The 26,328-nt window shown below is 37.4% G+C and overlaps 1 long non-coding RNA gene across 1 annotated transcript in view; it reads right to left on the bottom strand.

The window, feature by feature from the left end:
* The window catches only part of LOC109029444 (uncharacterized), a 90,130-nt gene extending 71,368 nt beyond the window's left edge, over positions 1-18,762 (bottom strand). Inside the window, exons 1-6 of the long non-coding RNA XR_002008527.4 lie at positions 18,689-18,762; positions 9,266-9,439; positions 8,578-8,652; positions 7,120-7,170; positions 4,301-4,363; positions 2,739-3,995 (exon numbers count right to left, since the gene is read on the bottom strand). This is a non-coding gene — a long non-coding RNA (uncharacterized lncRNA). The remainder of the gene's footprint in view (positions 1-2,738; positions 3,996-4,300; positions 4,364-7,119; positions 7,171-8,577; positions 8,653-9,265; positions 9,440-18,688) is intronic.
* Positions 18,763-26,328: the final 7,566 nt, after the last annotated feature.

Genomic DNA, 26,328 nt, shown 5'->3' with positions numbered 1-26,328 from the left:
CACTTGAGACCAGGAGTTTGAGACCAACCTGGCAACATGGTAAAACCTAGTCTCTACTAAAAAATATAAACGTTAGCTGGGTGTGGTGGCCTGTGCCTGTAGTCCCAGCTACTCGGGAGGCTGAGACAGGAGAATCGCTTGAACCCGGGAGGCAGAGGTTGCAGTGAGCTGAGATTGCACCACTGCAATCCAGCCTGGGCAACAGAGTGAGATCCTGTCTCAAAAAAAAAAAATTAGTTTAAAATAATTTGTTTGGTTTTGTGTTGCTTTTCATTTCACTGAATATAGAATTAATAAAGGTAAAGCATCTTCAAGGAAAAACATCATTAACAAGAAGACTAGACCTACATTAGATTACATATTAAAACAGAATTCAGGCTCTTTTATGGACAAGTAGCTTGAATATTTACTTTAGTCCATCTTTTGCCCATTAAATATTTCTATATTTCTAAAGTCCTGTGTGCTAAGAAATATGTATTTATCTTTGGGTGATATTTTCTGTAATCTGATATATCACAGAGAATCTCTTTCCAATTCATTGAGTATTTCCATGAACAGATATCAAAACTGTAAAATAGATGTTTGAGTTTTCTTTATTTCACATACAGAAAAATACTTTTTTTCCTTCCAATCAATTAGGAACAGTTTTGAAAAGAATAAAATGCACAATTTATATTATATTTATGACTATAAAACAAAGAGTTTGTTTTATTTATCTATTTAATATTAATAGTAAACCAAGTTACATAACTTAGATGACAAATCTATGATAGGTCTAGATGAGTCAGTTGTCTATAGCAATGAAATTAAGTAGGTAATTGTCAGGATTCACCATCACTTTGTATATTGAATGTAATCTAAATGCTGTACTTTATAATTTAAACTTTCACTGTTAATATAAGATGCATGCCTTGTTCTTAAAGATAAAACATTGCAGCAAAGGTTTGCTTTGCAAACTGAAAGATTTAAAATGATTACTTTAACATTCTTCTTGTCCGTAGGAACATTTCACAATACTATGGGTTACGGCAGAGAGGGCTTAGCAGTTAGTTCTTCAGAGCTTCACTTCTCCTTCCTTATTGTGGAGTAATTGCTGGGAACTGGCTGCTCTATGAGAGATTACATTTCCTAATCCCCTCCTCCTTTCATCTACATATGGGCATATAGCTGACTTGTCCCAGTGGAACCGAAGCAGGAAAGATATATGTCACTTCCCTTTCAACATGGTTAAAAAGTGAGTACGCCTTTCTTACCCACACCAACTCCTTTTGCCTGTAAGATGTCAACACCCAAGGCAACCTGAGGAGCCAGGTGTTGAAGATGATAGACCACCCCACCAGCAATCTGGACCCTACATTGCACAGGGCAAAGCCCCCCCTACTTCCCCACTAGGAACATCTGTATTAGAGTGTTAATAAACAAGAATAAATAGTTTATCTTGTTATGTGGCTAAAGTTTTGAGATTTGTATTTTACAGCAGCTAGTATTACTATAACTAATATGTGGAAGCTAAAAACATGTCACAGCAGCCAGCTGGGGCCTCAGACAGAGCTTCTTATTGTGTGGTGTCTTAGTAGATTCATCATAATATAGGTTTTAGCTCTCTATATCATGGGTCCAAAGTTGACTTTGCTCCGGTGACCTAAAACTTACATTAGCCAAAATCACAGGAAATGAATTTGTAAACCTAAATGGCAATATGTTAATTTACCAAGACTTCTATACTTATCATGCTGTCTAGAGAGGACCCAGGACAACTATTCCTAGAGACATATTCACCGATCTTAGCTTTTGACCTTCTCCTTTTTCTCCTAGATTGTATATACAGCGCAATCCTTATGTTAATATACTCATTTTAAATAGTCAAGTTATAGCACAAATGAGTAGATAAATAGTATACCATTATCTCCTTGCAAATATACCTCACTCAGTAGAGATTTTGAAATAATTTATTTTTGTACCATTTCTTAAGATGATTTACTTCACAAATGACTATATGAATTCACTTTAGGTAGATATTTGCTAGTTTCCTACTAAAGGAGTGACCTTTTCCAACATACAGGGGCCACCTTGACTGTGACGAAAATAGATACATATGACCTAAGGGCGTAGAAGAAAAGGAGTGGGAATGAAAAAAAAAAAAAAACAAGGTAGAACAATTAGGTATTAAAGGATAAAGAGCCCTGAAGAAAGATGCATACATCAAACTAAAAGGATATTTCCCAGATGTCAGCATCTAGATTTCTGGCCAAGACAAGTTAGGTTGTTGGATTATTTACAGAATCACTGCACTTATGTTTGTGATCCATAAACATTTTGCTATGTCATCCTGCATGCCTGAAGTAAATGAACTTCTACAATGTACTTATGAAACACCTGCCTCCTAGGCTATCCTTCCCTCAGAGTCAAAACCTAGGTCAAAAGTGTCCCATCAAAAAGTAAAATTTCCTCTTTTAGAAGGGGATTAGAAGGACAGTTTTAAGTGGTCAGGTTTTTCAGGATAGAAGAAAAAGAGAAACATTGAAGTAAAGAAAAATTGTTCTTAATATTAAATCTGTATGATTCCAAGAGAACAGAATGTATCTATTGCAAAGTTTGGAGTGTGCTTAAACTCAATTCAACATAAGAAGTATCTTACTACAAATCAAAGGTGGCAGACTGAAATATGTTTTAAATTTTATGTTTTTAGCAAAATTCTGTACAGGGACTCTCTTCTAGTCCACCATGACATGAAATACCTTATTTACCGTTGTGTTGTCCTTCATTGTGTTTATCTGGTATACCAGATAAGATGTAAGCTCCCCAAGGCAAAAACTGCATTCTTCTTCCTTTATGCTTTCAACAGCCAAGGTTCTCCAGAATAGAGTGTGCAAGGAAGGTTAGCAAGACAGTCCATGAAAATGGAGAAATAATTATTAGAATTGTTATTAGCAATCTCATTCTTCTGATTAACTATATTTTATAAAGCAACAGAATATCTTATTTGTAAAATATGTATTTAGAGACTGCATGCACAAAACTTAATTAATAGGAGTGCATGACTAAAAATTATATAGACCACTACCTTACGGAAAATAGCATAAGAAATTTAAAACAATCATGAAAAGAATGTGCTGTCGGGGCAGTTGCCATGCTGATGGTGTGGCTGCAGAGAAAATGAAATGGATGCCCTGGCAATAGAATTCATTCTTTCATCAGCAATTATGCATTGGGTGCCTACCAAATACCAAAGGCCTTTGCCACTGGAGAAGTGATTGGGTTGTTAGAAATAGAGTAAATAAAACAAACAGTAAAAATAGGTAAATCCATGACCATCCCCTCCCACACCTCAGGATTATCCTCCCTTTCCTTAATAGTGGTCTGATCCTTATCTTCAAGTAAAGATCCCTGAAAGAACCCAACCATTTCTGTGCAACTGAGAAACTACAAACTACACTATGATTATTTAGTGAATATGTATTAACATACTGAGCGTGAGATTGCCAATTGTGAAAAAAAAGATGAATTAATTCAAATGATTCCAGTTTTGCTCAGGATCATCAAGTACATATACTTTCCAAATACATGGACTAGGATCCCAAGAAACTAAATGTATATCCATATACATTTGTTGTGAGTGTCAAAAAATAATTTCTCACTATGCCCTAACAACCATCCTAACAGATACCTAATGAGCCCTGGATGCTAATCTCCTAAATAGATATAGACAAACAACAAATTTGTTAACAAGATTAAAATTATAGTGATCCTTAAGTTTAATATACATGAGGGGAAATTCATAATTGGCAAGTTATATACATAAGGCATCCATATGATTGGGAATAATGTGATGCAAAAAGGAAATATCTGACACATGTTTGGTTTTTCTTTTCTATTTCTCCCCGTTTAAGAACATTCACATGCCCTGCTCAGTCACGTGATTTTCTGTCTTGCAGACATCTGGCTGAATACATCATGATGTTGTAATTCATGTTGTGTCTCTCAAGGCAATGTTTCTGTAAAATGCAATCCCTGTTTAAACAAAAATGACCTTCTCTCTCCCTAGTCAAATTAAGATCCAGAAAAATAGTTTGGAGTGTTATGGCCACCAGCATTTTCCATGTCTGTAAGAAAGAAACTTCAACAAGATTCAATCCTTCTTCGAAAGACCAACAATAGCCAAGGGAAGTCTATTTATATAAAGTTGACAATGACAAAACATGTGGTTGAACTGATTCCTTAGAAAGTGGGGGAACAGGAATCAGCCAACCAGTCAAGCTCTTCTCCATGCACTCCAGATAGCCAATGAATGAGAACTCACCCCAGAAGAATATTGCCTTTCTTGGTTCACAAAGCTGCCAGAAACAGTTCCTGCTGTGAAGCACTAGACAAAGAGAAAATTTTGAATGTCACTGGCTTCCCTCCATCATTGTTTACTCAGTATAACAGCAATTTTCAATACATTTTTCATTGCCCAATAATTTTCTGTTTAATTGCTAGACATAGGATCTCATCTGATTCAGATTTCTGTATTAAAATGTAAAGAGATTATAATAATCCTATTAGGTGAAATAATTAAGAATTAAGCTATTGAATGTAAAGGAATGCACTAGTAAAAACATAAACCCATTTTTCAAAAATGACAAAATTTCAACACACCTCAGTGTATGTACATTGTATAAAACATTGAATGTATGTGATGAAAATAATATGATATGAGTATATCCGAATTATTTAGTCTTAAACTTTCAGTGACAAATAAAAATCTCTAGTAGTCTGGCCACATAGTCTTGAAGAAAGGAAAAGAGGAAGCCTGCCAACTTAGGAACTGATTAAGTATTCAGCAGAGAATTTTCTGTGGCTCTGTCTAAAAGCCCTGTCAGTGCATTTAACTCTGGACAAAAGGTTGTTGAAATCACACAAAGGAGTTTCTCAATTCAAAGGCTATAGATGAAATAATATTCACATAGAAGCATGCCAGATCTTCAAAGTTTAAGAACGGCCATGTCTATGCATTTTATTACTTTAATGTGTAAGCAGAGTAAGAACTTGATATAAAACAAGCATAAAGAAATCTCTTTAGGAATGAAATTTTTAGTGTTAATTTACACATGTATTTCAAGGCACACATTCAGGAAGAAGGCAAGCTTTAGTTCAGACACAAAGAAGAAATGTGATCAGGTTATTTTGCCCCAGTATAAAAATAGCGTCATTTGTATGAGGCCTAAAAAGTCTCATTGTGTGAAAAGTGACCAAAGATTCTTGTATCAGAACATTTGTATAATGAGATTGGAAGTTTGGTAGAATGGTCTGAAATCTTGCATTCAAAGTCACCATATATTAAAATTTGGATAAGGCCTAAGAAGTAAGCAAAATGACTCCATGTTCTTAATGGCTCTTTGATAAAACTTCTTTACGTTCATGGGCCAATGGATACAATGGCTTCAGTCAATATTAACTCAACAATAGAGGGAAAAAGCAACAGGTCAGTTTGCCTCCTCTTGGCGGATGTAAATGCTGTGATCTTCTTGTTATGACTCTGTGCTCAATCTGTGGTAGAATCATAGAAGGTTCTGATTTAAAAGAACTCGGTGACATTTAAGACAGAGTTTGTCAAACTATGTTCTACACATTCCTCAGCTCCACAGGGAGGAGAGGGTTAAAATGAGAAGGAAGCCAGAAAAGCAGAACTTCAACCTCGTCTCTGGAAGACCAGACCGTCTCTTCTCCTACGGGTCTAAATACGGGGCTCCACGTAATAAGCCATTAAAATGAAGAAAAAGGGAAAGAAGGAGATGGAGGAGGGAGTGTCCAACTAATTGTTTTAATTGAAAATTATCTCATTGTTAGAGAAAATAAAACTAGAAACTTGGGGAAGCTAATTTCTCAAAATCACAATGCTAGGTCGAGGCAGAACCAAACCATGGATACGGGTCCTTTGCTCAAACTCTTCTCAATGAAGACTTTGTGATGAAGAGGCCACTTCCATTTAAAGGCAGCAACACTTAGAAAATCACAGGCATTAAGACTTAGAAGAGGTCACCTTATCCAACGTCCCAGCCAGCACAGCCATCCTTTCACAGCATCCATGACATTCAGCCTCCTCTCAGACACGGGAAGATCACCTCTTCATGAAACAGCAGATTCTTCAAGGGTAAGGACACTGCTAATCTAAAAGCATTTTTTGATACTGGAAAAAGTACTGCGACTTTTCTCCTTTAGCCTGAAACTTGATTTTACGGGTGGGCCAAGCAAAGAGACAAACAATCCAAAATCATCACAAATGTGATTTTCCAGTACTCGTATTTAATAGTACTTTTCCAGTATTTGTATCAACTTAGGCAGAGCCTGCTGTACTCCAACAAGTTCAATGTATCATTAATGCTTTCAGTTGCTAGTCACAAAACAATTTGACTAATAGTGATGTAAACCATAAATATATATATTTGGGCTTTTTTTAATTAAGTAGTTTGGAGATAGGCAGTATCAATATAAGGTCAGTGGGCCTGGTGCAGTGGCTCACACCTGTAATGCCAGCACTTTGGGAGGCTGAGGCTGGTGGATCACTTGAGGTCAGGAGTTTGAGACCGGCCTGGCTAACATGGTGAAACCCCATCTCTGTTAAAAATACAAAAATTAGCCAGGCATGGTGGTGGGTGCCTGTAATCCCAGCTACTTGGGAGGCTGAGGCAGGAGAATTGCGTGAACCCGGGGAGGCAGAGGTTGCAGTGAGTAGAGATCGTGCCACTGCACTCCAGCCTCGGCAGCAGAGCAAGACTCCATCTCAAAAAAACAAACAAAAAAAAAGTAAATAAGGTCAGTGTCTCCATTACGCTTTTAAGGACCCAGGCTCCTTGGCTCCTTTGATCTGCCATTTTCAGCATGTCAACAATGTCTTTTCTCATCTGGTTAGTAATACTGTGTCCCATCTGAAGGACAACAGGTTTAGAAAAAGGGAGAGCCCAAAGAGAAAAAAATTATTCTAATATCTCAAATACTGCACATCTGAAAGGGTATTCTGACTTATAAAATTAAACACAGGATTCCTTTGGTTGCTATATCCCTAGATAAAATAAAATAATCCAGCTAAACTGGTCAATTACAGCAGCCCTGTGTTATATCATTCAGCTCATCTCTCACTTTGATTTTCAAATACTTCCAGTTACAGTACAGTTTTCCATGAAGAATTTCCTATTAAAAAAGGCAATTAGTAGACCAGAAGACTATGTATTTCAATGTAGTAAAAATAAAATAAATAAAACAGTAGTAGCTTTGAAGCTATACAGATCTCAATTCATATTGGTGTTCTGCGATATATGAGCTTTGTGAACATGAATGAGTTATTGAACATTTTGGAATTTTAATTTCTTCCTCATTAACATGGGAGCATTCATAAATAGGAGAAACTATATAAAAGTTCAAGCAAAGAGGAGGAATTTACTAAACAACTTAAGGAAAGAGGGAAGGAAGAAAGGAAGAAAGGGAAGGAGGGAAGAAGGAAGGGAGGGAGGGAAGAAGGGGTAGAGGGAGGAAGGAAGGAAGGGAGGAAGGAAGGGCAGGAAGGCAGGAGGGAAGGAAGGTAGAGATTGAAGAAAGAAAGAGGTAAATATGTATATTTTCATTATTAAGTTTATATTCTGACTTATATGTGAGTGTCATCTGAGATAGGTTAGGGTAAGTCCATCAAAAATTGTCTCTGAAATCAGGAAAATTTTGGTTTATGGTACAGGGGCTAGACTTAAGCTCCAGTATTCCAATCAATAAACTACCCATACATTATCAGCTCAAGCAGCCATAATGATCTCAAATGACAGCTTCAGATTATAAATTCTGGGCATCACATCCAATAGCTTTAGCAAGTTCTTCATTGTTCTTGGGTCTGTACAAAGAATGACATAAACCAGGTCCCTGCCTTCTAGCAGTCATCCTCTGAGATAGTCAATACAGACACATCCATAAGAGGCATGGAGACAGCAGGCTGGGCGTGGTGGCTCACACCTGTAATCCCAGCACTTTGGGAGGCTGAGGCAGGTGGATCACGAGGTCAGGAGATCGAGACCATCCTGGCTAACATGGTGAAACCCAGTCTCTACTAAAAATACAAAAACAAAATTAGCTGGGCATGGTGGCTGGCGCCTGTAGTCCCAGCTAGTCAGGAGGCTGAGATGGGAGAATGGCGTGAACCCTGGAGGCAGAGCTTGCAGTGAGCTGAGATCGCGCCACTGCACTCCAGCCTGGGTGACAGAGCAAGACTCCGTCTCAGAAAAAAAAAAAAAAAAAAGCATGGAGACAGCAAAATAAAACCAAAATGCAAGGAGCCAGGCTACAACATGATGTAAATTCAGGTAGAATATTCTTCCTCCACCATTAGAGTCTTATTTTGCCTTCCAACAGCAGAATTCAGGTTAAGAGTCTTGTTTTCTGCCTGCATCTTGTTACTGACTACAGTCACAGAAAAACAAACTCTTCTGAAAATCCCTGAATGTGATCGACATGACTCAAGCATGTGGGAGTTATTACTAAGTGTGATAGAGCACAAAATATTTTTCCTTAAGCTAAAGAACTTTACCAAACATCATCCAGGTTAAAACAACATACATTTTGATTGAAACTGCAAAGAGCATATTATGTTTGCAATGCGGCTGGCAGGAGGCAGATACAGACTGTCCATCACTGGGAAGAATGTGAGGGAAAATATATCATTCAGACTGGATCACTCCTGCAAACAGCTATCAACTATAGGCATCACAATTACCTATGCAAAGAAGAGCTTAATTTCAATGTGATAAATGACATTTGGGCATGTGCCCAATACTATAATAGTTCAAACATTTATCAAGCTAGCATTTTTCTCCAAATGCTTTCTCTCCATAAGTGGAGCAGTAAAAGATTGCCTTACAAACAAAGAGTGAAAAGATTCTCAAAGGATCTACACCTTCTGAAATAGCACTATGATTCAGGTACTTCTTGACCAACAAATTGTTTTTGGTGTTCAGGTTTGTTTTGTTTTGAATTTGAACAATTCAAGTTCTTCTAATCCTTTTTTTTCTGTAGCATCAATAGATCTGCTTGATTTTTAGATCTGCTTGATTTTTTTTTCTGACAATTTGTTAACCAAGTTTTCTGAGTGTGAATATGCCATTGTCCCAGGCCATGTGTCTGCACTGAATTCTTTCTTTGGGAAAGATACCATGATTCATAGCTTAACACCATATCTCTTCTGCTTCTGCCACCTTCCCCTAGTCCCTCATCAGAGAGTTGTCCATAATAAATAAAGAGCACCTACTTAGAAATGTGTCCCAGGAGGATGCTGTTGCAATACTGGCAGCGCATCACTAACTTCATGTGAAGAACACTGGCACCAAATTGTTTCTAGATTTCAGATGTCGAGCTCTGTTTTTAAGTCTCACCCTCACCACACACATTTGGGTACTTAGCCAGCTGGTCAGCTGGTCAATTCCTATGGATAAAGATGAGAGCAAGTAGTTACTCTTCTGAGAGCTTCCGATGCCTAAAAAAGTAGGAAAATAAAGCCAAAATGAGGAAACCAACGTATAATAAACCTAAAGAAATTGTCAAATTGCAGGAGCCAGAAGTAGATATTAAATGAAATCTGCAGCATAGCACCTGGGCCCCTGACTGATCTCCCCTTCACTCCAGGCACATCATACGCTTCTGTACCTAAAACCTCCAGGGCTGCAAATGTGGAACTCTACCCAGCCAGAGGACCTGAGCATGCGCCATCATCCTCTCGCTGGAACATCCTCTCTCACTTCCCTTCTTCTCATCACCCACTGTTCCTAAATGATTTCAACAAATCCGTCAGGTGCCAACTCAAGTGTCAGTTTCTCAGAGATTTTCCCAAACTTTACGTGTGCTCATTGCACCCTCCGCTTATCTCAGGGTATGATTTCCACCTGCTTTTTCTCTGAGACTGTAAGTTCCATGTGGCCATGAACCACATCGGTTTATACAATAGTATATGCCCATCCACTAACTCAGCATGTGGCACTTAGTAAATGCTAATAAATATTTATTGAATGAATGAAACGTGTAAGGACTCAGTGAAGTTATGTGTGTCGAGTACTTCATATAAAACTTGGCATATGAAAGTCTCTCGGTTCCTTTTTGATGTATTCAGTATTACAATTATGAGCACTTGGCAGCAGGCCTGGAAAGCAACCAGTCCAGATTGCTTCAGAATCTTCAGGAAGAATTTATTCAGAAGAGAAGCAAAGCTACTCTTTGATAGTTTTGACTATGTGCAAAATTGAATTGAGAGGCATTGCACAGAGTTATCGGAGTACAGAAGACTTAGGCTTAGATTAAAAAATTAAGAAAACAAATTTAAAAAGCAAACTTAGACTATAGTAATAGTTGAAAAGACATAAAATGAAGGAAACATAATTTATATATATTACATGGCTTAAAAAATGAACATGATCACTTTTTAAAAAAACTACTAGGTAAAAAGTTAACCTAAGATTGTAATATAACTATATTTTGAGAATTAAAAGAGGATTAGGAAAAAGAAACTGGGAGATTAAAATCCTAACTCATCATAATTGAAGTCAGTTGATCAATTAAGTCTAAAATTAAATAGTGCGCTGGGCATTATGGCTCATGCCTATATCCCAAGACTTTGGGAGGTCAAGGCAGGAGGATCACTTGAGGTCAGGAGTTCAAAATTAGCCTGGACAACATAGGGAGACTCTGTCTCTACAAAGAACAACAGCAAAACAGATTAGCTGAATATTGTGGTACAAACCTATAGTGTCAGCTACTTGGGTGGCTTATTTGAGGCCAGGAGGTTGAGGTTAAGTGAACTGTGATCGCACCACTGCACTCCTGTCTGGGTGGTGGAATGAGACATTGTCTCTAACAAAAATAAAAAGTAAGTAAAAAATAAAATAAAACAGAAGAATCAAATCAGTACATGCACATTATTTTGAAAATGGACACAAATAGCAGAATACATTGCTAAAAGGTGAGCACAGCTGTAGGTGGGGAGCATAAAGTTCTTTTGCACTGTCTTTTAGTAATAATACAATTAGTGTGTTTTATTTTGATTAAAATAAAAATTAATTTAATATAGGCTTTAAAATATTTAAAATTACTTTATTGAAACATTTAAGTAGAAAGTCATAACATCTATTTACCATGTTTTAAAATATTTCAATATGCATAAAGATTTAAAGAAATAGCACATAAAGTAGGATTTGTATTTCATTCACAAATCCCACTCTATTTCAATTATGGCTGAATTTCACCACACTTCTATATGACTGACAGAAATCCAGCTTTCATCAAACTAACATCAGTCTAGAAGCCATGGTGTTGTTAGGGATCATACATTTCTAATTAACTTTTCTTAAAATAAAAACTTCTGGAATAGACATTTGTGACACTTTGTGGTTATCCAGTGTTTTGAATACCTTCCTTTGTTGGGGAACTTCCCACACTAGGAGGACTTTCTCCCCATGGGAGCAGCCAGATATTCACTTTCCTGGCCTTCCTATAGCTGAGGTCGAGGAATGTGACTTGGGCTTTGCCAACGCTCTCAAGATGGAGACTCAGGAAAGAGCACCATGAGGGTGCAGACACTGCAATGTACAGAGGCTGTTCCTGGACAGGCGGTAGCAAGGAAGGTGAGGTCTGAACTCTAATACTAGGACCAGGTACCATTGTCAACTTTCCTCAGTGGTGGGAACAGTGAGATCTTGCAGGAGTCACCACAGAGGTATTTTCTTTTTTAAACAGGATCCAAATCTAGTTCATCCATTGTGATTGGTTCATATGTATCATGTATCTCATCTAATCCACAGGGTCATTCTTTGTCCATTTTTATTTCTTTGCAACTTAAGTTGAAAAACAATGTTTACCACATAGAGTTTCTCAAAGTTTGGATTTTACTGAATGCATCCCCATGGTGTAGTTTAAATGCCTCTCTATCTTCTTCAATAATTACAAATAAGTAGATGCTTTAAAGATTAAGTAGTTTCATGCTGAAAATTTTTAATGGCAAAACTGCTTCATGGATGCTATTGTATTCTTCCACCAGGAGGTTCATAATTTCTGATTGTCTTATTTTTGTTTTGTTAGCAGCTATTGATGACCAATGCCTAGATCTGTTAGTTCCTTAGTGCTTACAAAATAAGGATCTTCTAATTATCATTCCTTTTTTATGTATTAGTTGGAATTCTTCCATAAAGAGAAACTTCCTCTTACATACTATTTGGTTACAATTCACATGAGAAAGGCAGAATAAATGCCTGATTATTTCCCTTTATTTGCCAGTTTGCCAGTAATTAATTGGTTCTCTAGTACCCTTTAATACTAGATGGTGACCAATTAGGAATTTAAATTTTAAATGTAAATGGTGACCAATTAGGAATATTAAATTTTAGCATTATTGTGAACTCATGGATTTAAGCATATTTCATGTGTTTCAGTCAGTTATGCTCATTATTCTTACTGATATTTAAACTGTCCCATTTTTGGCCAATGAGAGTCTATTCAATTTGCTCTTGAGAATGTTGAACATGGATTTTGTTTTTATTTATGATTGCTAATATCTTCTGTAGTAGTTTTTCCTCCATGCCATGTCACCAACAAATATAAGTGGTTTTGTCTCTTTCTTTCACTTCTAATTACTTTCATTTTTCTAATTTTCTTGGCTGATACTATCAACACAATGTGAAATAATAGTGAAAATAATGGGCAATCTTAAATCTTATTCTATTCCCAACTTTAATGGGAAAGCCTCTAATGTTTCCCCATTAAGTAAGATGCTGGCTTTTGGTCTAAAGTGTATGTTTTATCATTTTAAAGAAATAGAGATCCATTCCTATTTTACTGAGTGTTTTCAACACACACAAATGGATTTTGCCAATTTTGCTGCCTATTTTCAGTCACTGATAGCTCTAATGAGAATCCTGAATTGCCTATTCCAACTATATTAGGGAAATGCCATTGGTTTGCCTTTTCTGCATGCTGAATTAATTCTGTGTATTAAAAAAAGTATTTTCTCTACACTACCTAACACACTGTATAAAAAGACTACTTCTATGATGTCATTTCTTTATTCTAAAAACCCCATGATCATTTTTAACTGATCAACAATTCAGGGCCAGCTAGCTTCTATGATTCTAACCCTGCCATTCGTCAAGTATCTAGTTGATCTTTTTCTTTTTTTATACGGAGTCTCGCTCTTGTTGCCCAGGCTGGAGTGGAGTGCAATGGCGTGATCTCGGCTCACTGCAACCTCCGCCTCCCGGGTTCCAGAGATTCTCCTGCCTCAACCTGCCGAGTAGCTGAGATTACAAGCATGCGCCATCACACTCGGCTAATTTTTGTATTTTTAGTGGATACAGGGTTTCACCATGTTGGCCAGGCTGGTCTCAAACTCCTGACCTCAGGTAATCCACTCGCCTCAGCCTCCCAAAGTGCTAGGATTACAAGCACGAGCCACTGTGCCCAGCCAAGCTGATCTTGACTGATTATTTTGTATCCATAAGCAATTATCACACAGAATCAAATACCTCTCCTCTTTGATAAAGACTTAATTTTGAAGAAATATATTGGACTTGACCAGAAGTTATATCTTAAAATTCCAAGTAAAATATTATAAAGGATTTAAAAATGTAATTCTTTATATACATACTGAAAGTTAGAAAATTACAGAAACAAACTACTTTGGTAGAAGGTCTTATAAGGAAGAAATTAAAAAATAATGTCAAGGGAAAAATGTGTGAACAAAGAAAAGATACAGTAGTTTCTGTGAGATGTATTTGAATAGAGAATAATCATTTCCTGTGTTTCAAATAGTCTCCTTTTACATTGCTGTGCACAGTAAAAGTTTATTATGCCTAAAGAAAATTATTATTTGTAAATTATGATCAGGAGTAAAGTGTCATAATGTCACCAACAAATTCTCTATTTAGGTTAGTGTCATGTTAATGTAACTATACCTGGGCCTGTTGGCTATATACAGAAATGGCTAGTCCATTTTTTCTTAGAATTAACATTCAGCAAATATTGATAGATCAATCAGGCTCTCCGGATTTCACTTTCTTCATCCACCTCACAGAAAATGTCAATGCCATTCATTCTCAGAACTCAAACTTATAGTTAACAAGGCTAAAAAGAGATGCTAAGCAAATTCCAAATAAAATTGGGAGGTTTTAGGTAATTATACAAGAGTTTTTCTTTGCCTTGTACATCATAAACCATTGTTATACATTTCTAAAAACATTTTCTGCCTTTTGGCATATTTAATCAAAATATTGAGGTGTCTTTAAATACAGCTAGAGCCAGAGGCTTCTCTGATTTAGAAAATTGCCACTCGATTATGCATGTTCATTTAAATATTGGATTTATCTCTACTGATTCATTGGATTTATATCTACTCACATTCCTGAAGCACTACGTGTTGGGTAGGTGATTTTAAAAATTTTTAGTGAAATAAGAGAATGGGCTTGCCACACGTCTCCTCTTGTTTTCATTTATGAGATGTGCTTGCTTAATAAAGTAGAAACGCTGGAGGAGATGGTAAGTGCAAACTGTGTGGCAATTTGGCTAAATCTGAACTGCAGGGGGAAGGTGTGAAAAGGTGGATGAATGAATAAACTGGATGGGCAATTTGGGGTGAGTGCATTGGGGACACCACCTGCTAAACACTGAAGCCTATAGAAACATTGCTCGTGTGGAGAATGAAGAAGGGTAACCATGGAGCAGAATTAAGAATTGTAGATGAGTCCACTGGTTGGAGATAGTTAACACAGGGAATATACTGAAGTTACCAAAGTGAGGACAACTGTCTTGTTAGCACTTAATTAGGATGATAGGTATATCCCTGGTACCCTATCAGGCCTCTTTCTTACTTCTAAATTGTAAGAGTTGGGTTATTAGGCATGGTCTCTTTAATTACCTTTATATTCACTTGTCCAATAAAACTGATAACAGTCATAGTGTCCTTCAGACTCAAAACACTAACTCTACCAGCGGTGCAAATGAGTACGAGGGAGAGGACCCTGTTCACCTCTAATAGGGCTTTTCAACCAGCCTCCTCATCAACTCCACAGCCTGCTTATTGCTATGAGCCCTGAAGATCGGTAACAATTACATGAATACTGGGAAGGAAGACTTTACTTTTTGCCTCTTGTGCCCATTAAAAAGACCAATCTCACCCAAAACACATGTAAATGACTCGGGAGACATCTGAGAAAAGAATGCCTGTTCATACCATGAGGCAGTATCCAACATAAGGTCTACTCCTTAGCATATACCTTAAGTCAAAGTAATCAATTCTTTTGGCAATCAGCATTCTGAGGCTTCATTAATTGGCACTTAATTCTGGAATCCTAGAACCAGAAGGAATCTTATTGAATAATCTAATTTAAACCTCATCTCAAAGCAAATACTCTCTTCCTCAATCACATGAAATGGAAGATGAGATATGCTCAAAAAAAGAAAGGATTTCATTCATTTCCGTCAGCAGTAGTGCTTATAGGTTAACCTTGACTTGGCTATAAGTCAATGATGAATAATATAGGTGCCAAGCTCCCTGTGAGATGCTGTGGGGAATTGAAATGAATACACAATTCCTGGCCTCCAGAAATTTACTACGGAATGACAGAGACAGAGCAAACATAGGACATTAGGCATAACTAGTTGTAAAAAGAACTTGCTACCCTCAGCACTGAACCCTCTGGCTCTAATGAGGTATTCCAGCACCTACCCTGTGGCCAGGTTGCTGGATGTAGCTTCTTTGCTCAGCCACTATTGATTGATGTCTTAGTTGAATAATCTGTCATGTTTATCCTTCAAGATGAGTTCTGTCACACCATGTAGTTAAGCCTGGCCCAGAAGAATTGTTGAGACAAAAGTAAAAAAGACACCCCAGATATGAGAAATTCCAGCCAAGGGATCAGAGAGGAGCTGAAAGAACAACGGTTTTTAACCTTATGTTATTTCCCCAGTGGGGATGAATAAGCAGTACCCATCACACCATAAAGTACTTATGAATTGATCCTTCAATCTTTTATTTTTATTTAACACTATCCTATTTTTAAGGACCCCAGAAAGTTCTCCTACTTCTTTTAGTCATTTTTATATATTTCTTTAATACTTTTAATAGTCCTCCTCACAACTCTAAATATGAAACAATACATTTTAATAGCAGGAAAATAAAGTCCCAGTTCTTGTGTGTGCAATAATTATGATTCTCATTGTAATTATGTAATTATGATTACTCATTGAGTTAGATAAGCCCAATGTAAGTACCTACCTGCAAATGAAGGAAATAGCACATTCATCAATGAGGCTCCTGCCTATAATTATGTGAGGGTGGAAGAGTATCATTTTGTCACATCAAATAAGATGAAAACCTTGTTTCCAATAACTATTATGGAAAAAAATGTTAGGTACGCCTATGCTTAGTTGAAAACCTGAAACTTTAGTTCAAACAAAGTGTTAGCATAGCACATCATTGAAAGTAAAATATATTAATAATTTGTTCCTGTTCAAGTCACTAAACAGTATGTCACTGAAAAGATCTTTCAGATCCTTAACTATCCTTTCTGATATCTGTAGAGTGGCTGTTTTATCTACTAAACCTCATCTTGTTACAATCATGAGTGGTATAATTAACATTCATCTTGGAACACAAAGAATATTTAGGGATCCTTTTAGTCTACAAGTAGGAAATATAATAGGAGATCCTGGTACGCTAAATGACCTAAATTATCAAATTGTGGAACCCCTAGTGGCAGGGGGTGGCCTTGCTTTGAAATCCTGGTCTCCTCTAGGCTATAAGATCTCACTTGGAGCTAAGGATGTACTGGGACCTGTGTCCCTCTTCAGGACTCATAAATCAGGATCTCAAGAAGAAATAGAAGTCACCACACCTCCTCCAAAATTATTCAAATGAAGAGACTATAATAATAAAGGGAATAATTACAGAGCTCGGGGAAAGGTTAAAGGAACCAACAAAGTATGTTGAGGCACTGATAAGCAACAGAAGGAAGTCATTACTATGTATTTGGTTAAAGAAGAAAAGGGAGGAAATAGTGTTATCAAGATACAATGAAAACTGGAGCCACAAAGAAGGTTCTGACAGGCAAGGGCTGTATTTCAGCAACTGCCAAAGATGCGGTACCAAAGAGGGGAGGAGGTGGAGATGAAATACCCTGATTATCTCTCCTTCTGTCCTTTGATCTCCTGCCAGGGTTTCTCATTGGCTGAACCCAATCAGAATCTAGAAAGGGAGCAGTTTTCAGGGATCAGCCTCCTGGGAAAAAGCAGTAAAAGAATAGATTGGGAGAAAAACAAACACAGAAGAACTAGCATGACCACTGAAGAGCAGGAAAACCAAGAGAAGGCAAAAACTGCATGGCCTTCCAGGCTGCTTTCTCCAAACTGCTAGACACTTCTGAGTAAATTCTTGAAAGAACTATATACTCGTACAGTTTTCTCTAGAAAACTGATGAAGCCATTCCAAATAATTCTGGCCTACACATGCAGGGAGTACTTGGAGATTTTAATCAGGACTTACAGAATCAGAAACAGCCAACAAATATAGTCCACTGGAGGCTGAATCGGGAGCCCAGAGTTTTGGGAAACACTGATCAACCAAGGACCCGGATGAAGGTGTATCTGACAGCATATTTCAGTGACCTACTGAAACTCAGAACAACTTTATATCTTTCCCCGGCTTCCAGACACCTCCATGGAATAAATTACCAGCATTTCAAACTAAATATGTACCAAAAGCAAACTTACCATTTCCCTTTCTGCCTAGACTCTCCCGTATCATCCTCACCCTGAGCCTTCCCCTAAACTGACACATACACACTCCCCAACAACCAAGAGTCTATTCTTCTTTCTGTCTTCCTTATTTGTAATAATGGACATTATAATACTATCACCTAAGGAATTTATTGTCATGTCATTATTTTTTATTCCTCCCTGTCTACTGACATCTGGAGACTGATGCCTGTAAGAGCCAACCTCCCCCAACATGGCACCTGCCAAGAGTGACCACCAGTCACTGTGCTTAGCTCACCCCATTGTCTTGAAGCATTTTGGCCCTTCTCATTTTAAAATTTCCTTTCTCACTTCTGGATCCCAAGGACTGTGTTATATCTGTTAATTCAAGACCCGGCTTCAAGACACCTTGATTCAACTGAGGGCATCATTTACACCTGCCATCTGTACGACTCTTTGTTTTCGTCATCTCCGTGGTAATAAATACCCTGTCTGGACTGACCCAGAAACTTCCCTCATATATCTGATTTCTCCTTCCAAGTTTGCTCCAGCCTAGATAAGCAGAACTGAACAATTGCCTCCTAAAACCAACCAGCTCCCAAATCCCATAGATTCTACATAAGCAAATTTCTAATTTAAAATAGTTTTTTAAAAAAATGTTGTGAGTTCTTTTTCTCTTCTATTATCATGTGAATGGTAGCATCTACACGAAGTTGCTATTTAAATCAAACTAAGGAGTTTGCTCTCAAACTTCCCTGTGTGAGGTCACTATAGCAGGGATAAGAGACTTTCTTGGTCAGTAGTTCTCAACTTGGGCTGAACTTTGGCACCACCTGAGGATTATGGGAAAAAAATATCAAAGCTTGGGTCACAGCACCCTGGTTTCTAATTCCACTGTGCTGAGTATGGTCTAGGTAAAGGGATTTTTAAAAGCTCTTCCCACCTTTTGATTCTAATGGAACAGTCAAAGTTAAGAACTACTACTATAGGCTCAGCAAGTGTCTCCATCCCTTCTGCAATGGGTGTGATTAATTACATAAATGCATGGGGTTATTATGACATCAAATACATCACATATATAAAACTGACTTTCACAGTGCCTGGCATATGGTAGGTGCTCAATGAATGTGTTTTCCTATTCTCCTGCATCCTTCCAGACTCCTCCCTAAAAATGCCTCTGCAGTTTTAAGCCTCTCTGGAAGAGACCACATTCTTTTTAGGTGACAGCTATGTTATCAAATAATGTTCAGGCAGAAACGAACCACTGAAAAGGAAAATTATTTAGAGATTAGAGAAGAGTGACAGCAAGAATGAGAAAAGTGTTGTTCTCAGGAAAAATGGATGAATACCAAAAATTAGGTTTACCTGATTCAGACTCCTAACTGATTGTCAATCTCTTCAAAAAAAGCCAAAACTGTTTGCGGTGCATGGAGATTTTTCCTTGGCAGTCAGTTTGTTTCTCGAAATTTCTACCATTATGGACTCAGAATTGTCAATTAACGGAAGCATCTTTAAAGTGCCACTTAATGATGAGAACACATGGACATATAGAGGGGAACAACACACACTGGGGCCTGTCAGAGGGTGGGAAGAGGGAGAGAAACAGAAAAAAAAAATAACTACAATAAAGGGCCATTTAAGATGCATCAGAAAACCCTTCTCTCTATCTCATTCCCTCGTACCTACTAAAGGCACCTCTCATTCCTCAGTGTGCTGGTCAAACCCTATGTCTTCCAGGAAACTCTCCTAGATCCTCTGGGGTAGAATTATTCTCTCCCTCCACCTTACCATTGTGACTCTTCATTTATGAGCACATTATATCTTATCATTAGAGACATTTATGTGTGTGACAATCGCTGACAAACTATGATGCTAGAAGGCAGGGACCAGAACTGTTCATCTTTGTATCCCCCACCATGTACAGAATAGTGTCTGAAACATAACAAGTGCTAGATCATTGTTTGTGGAGTTTAAGAGTGTGATGATCTATATATAATGTGATATACACATTCCTAAAAATCACTGCCCTATGCAATATCTTGCAATATAAACCACAGGGCATCTGAGAAAATATGGGATTAGGTGCCACGCATGTCAGTGACACATAAAAACAAGACAAGAACCTGGAAAAAAGAGTAGCACACAGTAAGTGGTTAAGAAATACACAAATACTGCAGTAACTATTGCACTTTACTTGAACAAAACCCGAAGTTTGCTTGCAGAAGTGGGTGTCTGGAAGGGTTGTAGCTTGTGAGTCATTGTAAAGTGTTGAAAGAGGATTTTCCGAAATCAGAAAAACAAAAGTGTTGTTAACAGTAGATGTGAAGGGGAGTGAGCGCAGTGGATCATAATACACCCAAAGACTTTAGTTAACCGGGAGACATTTGAGGTGCATGTGGTGGGCTTTGTGTATTCCTTTGATGTAAGGGCCAGCTGCAAGGGCTGTAGTTTTCTATGTTTACCTAGTGCTTCTGAGGATGAAATTGTACATTTATGAACATGAACTTCATATCATGTTCAAATTCTTCCTTTATATATTAATCGTGTTGAAGCCAATTCACATTTTCAAAGTGTAGCAGAATCGACTTACCATATTTTATATACAGTGTGAAATGTTATTGATTTTGAATTGAAAATCGTCAGAAAGCTTTACATCAAAACACATTCTCAAGGTTACAAATCAAAAATGAGGGCTATGGTCTCTTTTCAGGATGTAATTAATGTAGGTAAATCACTTAGACTCACCCCATTCTTCTTTTTCATTCTCTAAAATGGAGATAATATGTTGTCTTCTTACCAGACAGGTGCAGTGTGAAGACTGGGTAATATTCCACAGACCACCGAAGATGAAAGTCATTTAGATAAACTCTGAGGAATAAGCTTTTATAAGCTTCATAACAAAGTCATATTCTTTGCATATCAAAGACTGAGCTTTGTCAACAGATATGTTTGTAACGTCTATAAAAAGTTTGGTAGTTGAATGAAAGTCAACATTTTCATATAAAGTATACAGGTCCAGTGGTGCACTGCTTAAAGAGAAATCACTTCCAATTACTTTGTTCATGTCTAGCAATAGCCAGCTGTTCATGCAAAATAATCCCCAACTTGTTCCTATGGCCCTATTAAAACAAACGAGTGAGCACGTGACATCATACTGCAGGTTCTCATTTACAAGTGAGAGCTAAATGATGTGTACACATGGACATAGAGTGTGGAATAATAGACATTGGATACTTGGAAGAGTGGGAGGATGGGAGGGGAGTAAGAAATTAGACAGTACTTAATGGGTACAATGTATATTTTTTGTATGACAGTTGCACTAAAAGCCCAGACTTCACTGCTATGCAATGTATCCATGTAACAGAGCTAAACTTATACCCCTTACATTTATACAAATAAGAAGATGGGAAAAAAAGGAAATGGCATTATATATTGTTGGCAATATGGTTATGCAACAGCTTCTTCTGCCTTAAGTTTCTACTCCATTTAACACTACTTTTAAAGGATATTTTAAATGATCACGCTTGACAGAAAAAGACATAATAAAGGTGTTTTAAAGTGGAGATATCAAGTAGGTGATTTGAGGAGAAATATAAAATCTAACTCTGAAAACATCTATCTCTGAGAAAACTAATAAGCAAATGAACTGAATTGAACATCAGGTAAGACATCCACTCTCCACCTTCTTCTTTGAGCTGAAATCTGGCTTACTGCCTGCAACTTCACTTTTCCTGCAGCCCCTGACCATGAGACTGATTTTTCTCCTGGTGCCCCATTCTGCACTATCTGTATGTCCAAGAGGCATCTCTACTCCCCACGCAGTAGAAGATATTTCTTCCACCTCACGTAACTATCCCTCTTCTTTGACATTAATGAAACTTGGTTCCAGCCTCTTTTACTCCACATCCCTTGTCTTCCACTGAACCTTCTGACACTAATTCCACATTGAATTCAAGACTTTGGTGCCCAGTCCCAAAACACATCTCTGTACTCCTGCTTTTGTGTTGTCCCAGGGAACCTGAACAAGCAAGTGGACAATCCGTTTATACCTTTGCCTCAGAGCCCCAACCTCTGATTTCAATGAAATTCAGCTGAACTTCTATACTCAATTCCAAACCTGAATGGCATTTCCTAACCCAGAACCACACCACTTCCACAAGATTCAACTCTTCAGTAGTTTCCCGTGGCTGCTGTAACAAATTAATACACATGAACTTGGTGGCTTAGAACAGCAAAACTTTTTTGTCTTGCAGTTCTGGAGGCTAGAAGTCAAAATCAGTTTCACTTGTCTTTTTCAGCATCTTGTTGCCTATGTAGATGTGTATGTACATGTACATATCCGTATACAGGCTTACCTCAGAGATATGGTGGGTTTTGCTCTGGATCACCGCAATAAGGCAAGTATTGCAATAAAGTGAGTCACATGAATATTTTGGTTTCCTGGTACATATGAAAGTTATGTTTACACTATACTGTAGTCTATTAATTGTGCAATAGTATTATATCTGAAACACAATGTACATACCTTCATTTTAAAATACTTTATTGCTAAAAATTGCCAACGGTCATCCAGGCCTTCAGTGACTCATAATCTTTTTGCTGCTGGAGGGTCTTGTCTCAATGCTGATGGCTGCTGATTGATCAGGGTGGTGGTTGCTGAAGGTTGGGGTGGCTGTGGCAATTTCTTAAGATAACCCAACAATGAATAACACACAATGCCTCTTCCTTTCATGAAAGATTTCTCTGTAGCATGAGATGTTGGTGGATAGCATTTACCCACAGTAGGAATTCCTTCAAAATCGGAGTCAGTTCTCTCAAACCCTGCTGCTGCTTTATCAACTAAGCTTATGTAATCTTCTAATCCTTTGTTGTGATTTCAGCAATGTTCACAGCATCTTCACCAGAAGTAGATTTCTTCTCAAGAAACTACATTCTTTCTTCACCCATAAGAAGCAACTCCTCATCCATTAGTTTTATCATGAGATTGCAGGAATTCAGTCACATCTTCAGGCTCCACTTCTAATTCTAGTTCTCTTGCTATTTCTACAATATCTGCAGGTACTTCCTCCACTGAAGTCTCAAACCCCTCAAAGTCATCCAGGAGGGTTGAAATAAACCTCTTCCAAATTCCTTTTAATGTTGATATTTTGAGCTCCTCCAATGAATCATGAATTTTCTTAGTGACATCTAGAATGGTGAATCCTTTCCAGAAGGTTTTCAATTTTCCTTTCCCAGACCCATCAAGGGAATCACTGTCTATGGCATATAAGAAATGTGTTTCATATATATATGTATGTGTATATATATATGTAATACATACATATAAGAAATGTATTTCTTATATTTCATAAGGTTATAGTATTTCTTACCATATCATAATCCTTTGATCCATGGACTGCAATATGAATGTTGTGTTAGCAGACATGAAAACAATATTAATATCCTTGTAAATCTCCATCAGAGCTATTGGGTGACCAAGAGCCTAATCAGTGAGCATTGTCAGTGAGCAGTAATATTTTAAAAGGCATCTTTTTTTTTGAGCAGTAAATCTCAACAGTGGGTTTACGATATTCAGTAATCCATGCTATAAACAGATGTGTTGTCATCCAGGCTTTGTTGCTCCATTTATAAAAGTACAGGCAGAGTAGATTAAGCATAATTCCTAAGGGCCCCATGATTTTTTAAATGGTAAATGAGTATCGATTGGCTTCAACTTAAAAGTCACCAGGTGCATTAACCCCTGGAAATGTTGTGGCTGGTTTCATCTTCTATCCAGGCAACTGAAACTCCTTCTCATCTGTCAAGTCTCCATATAGTGCTTAGTTTCTCCAGAAACCTCACCCCACCCCCAGAATGCACCTGCACACATACATCCATTTCTGGATCTTAGGCCAAGCTACACGGGGCATGTGTTTATCTTGGTTCTTGTTACATTCATTGCCTTTTTTAGTTTTTTAAAAAATTTCGATACATGTTTCTGTTCAAGCAAATACAAAGAGAATAAATTTTTTAAAATTTCCCAAATTTTCATAAGTAGAAATTATCGTAGTAATCCAAATTATGGAAGGAGTAAGTGGAGGGTGAATGTGGATGAGATTCATGTACTGGGTTGGAGTATGCACTGACCAGACAACTTCTGAGGTCCTGCCCATAAAATATTCTATAATTCTAAAATAAATACTACATTTTAGTCTGCTTGATGGTTTATAATTCGGTTCTTTTTGTAAACTATTTCCTTAAAAACAAAAGTCTTGGCACACACCAGAACCATTGTCTCACCTCCTTGTGGAATTTTCTCACAGCGATTGGAAAAGCCCAATCCTGTATGCTACATCTATGAGGATATTTGCTTTGAATATCTATCAAGCTATTCTGAGACATTGCTCAGGATAAGCTAGGATATGCTCAAGTATATACAAGCAGACCTTGAAATCTTGGTAAGTTAATATACAACCCAATGCAAGTCCAGAGGCTTTCTTGGGCAGCTCCCCTCAAAGCCGTGACTCCAGGACTCTTACATTGTTTTTTTTTGTTTGTTTGTTTTTCATGGATTCTCACTCTGTCGCCCAGGCTGGTTCCCAGGCTGGAGTGCAGTGGCACAATCTCTGCTCACTGCAACCTCTACCTCCTGGGTTCAAGCGATTCTTCTGCCTTAGCCTCCCACGTAGCTGGGACTACAGGTGTGCAGCACCACAGCCAGCTAATTTTTGTATTTTTTTATAGTAGAGACAGGGTTTTACCATGTTGGTCAGGCTGGTCTCGAACTCCTGACCTCATAATCCACCTGCCTCGGCCTCCCAAAGTGCTGGGATTACAGGCGTGAGCCACTACGCCTGGCCGACTCTTACGTTCTTAACACATGGTCTCTGTAGTCAGCACAACAAGAGGAAATGAGAACATGGAGGATATGGAGGGAGGTTTATGTAAAGGCCCAGAGTGAAGACGTGTCACATGTGATCACCAAGTGACCATAATATAGTCACACGGTCCAGCCTAGCTACCACAGGGGCTGGGAAACATAGTCTTCCTACCAGCCCAAGAAGAGGGAATGAGATTGGGAAACATCTAACCATCTGTTGTATATTTTTAGTCCATTTAATTTCCCCTATACATTGTAGCATTATCAAAATCAATTCCTGATTTCTCATTTTATAAGGATCATTGTGTGAACTTCATGGGGCCACTGAGACTAAAATGACCCAAAGCTCAAGCTTAATAAACATCAGTTATTCATTGGTTCACACTTTATTCCATGTATAATTTTGTAGGGCTTGGTAACAAGTACCAAAATAACTATAACAGCTTAGTAAAATAAGAAAGTATTCAAATTTTTAATTATAATTGTATTGTATTAATAGTCTCCTTCAATTAATTGTATTAATGGCTACCTTGAAGTTATGTGTAATTAACAAAATGGAAAGCATTCTTTGAGATAATGACACTTCACACAATGTATCTCTTTAGTGTGTCTGTTATACATTTCCTCTTATTATAACTTTGTAACATTCATTACTTCATGCCAATAGCCAAGCATTTAGAAGTCAGTGTTGTTTGTGTTATCCATACTGGTCAATGAAGTGCACTAAAGCAGTTTGCTTCTTCAGCAAGAAAAAACTTAAAGATTTGGACTACAATTTAATACTAGGTTTGCCTTTTAAGACAAGTGTCAAGGAGCCAACTTCATTTTCTTTTCCTATACTAAGGAAATGAACTTATTCTCCTCAAAAATGACTTGAGGCAAAAGACATTAATGGTTCTTCTATTCTCAGATTAGAAGAAAGTAGAAGACCACATGAGTACCACATGAGATCAACTAGTCATTTCCTGAGACTCTGGTTTGGATTCACAAATAATAAAATGGGAAATAACTGTATTTTTTCATTTATTGGTTATGATAAAGATATTTGCATAATAAAATATCTTATATGTATGTACCATCTACTAGGAGGTTATTTCTTAGTGAAAGATGTGAAGGTTATCATTGTCCTGCATTTCACTCATTGAAAATTGACTGTTTCATTTGCTATACGTTCATTCATTCCATATTTCTGAGATATACATCCTGTGCTTCCTAAACAAAATTGAAAATTTTATATCAGTTCTTAAAGTGTTATATTGATATTCCTTTCAAAAGTTATTAATTCTGATATTTTACTATATAGAATCAATATGTTTACAGTCTATTTTTCATGTGATCCCTTACAGATTTTATAGAGTACTATAATAACAATAATATGTAATGTACATATAATTATATAATGCTTTCTAAGTGTTAGAACTACTCTTCTCAACAGCCCTATAGGTTATGTAATTATTCCTGTTTTACAGATGAGGAAATGGAGGAACAAAGCAGTGAAGTAATCTGTCCAAAGCCCAAAAGTTGAATCGTTGAAACTGGCATCTGAAAGCAAGTAGCCTGGCTTCAGAGTATATGCTTTTAATTGCTGTGTTATATACTGCCTCTTTATATGTGATAATATAGTATATTTATTAAGTTATTAAAAGAAACATAAGTTTCTTTGTTGCCAATTCAGAGTCCCAAACATAGTTCCAAATGAGCTCGAATTGCTTTTGTGTCAAAAA

The sequence above is a fragment of the Gorilla gorilla genome, chromosome 14 (genome assembly GCF_029281585.2).
Source record: "Gorilla gorilla gorilla isolate KB3781 chromosome 14, NHGRI_mGorGor1-v2.1_pri, whole genome shotgun sequence".
Taxonomy (NCBI): Eukaryota; Metazoa; Chordata; class Mammalia; order Primates; family Hominidae; genus Gorilla; species Gorilla gorilla.
This window is presented reverse-complemented; position numbering and strand designations above follow the sequence as displayed.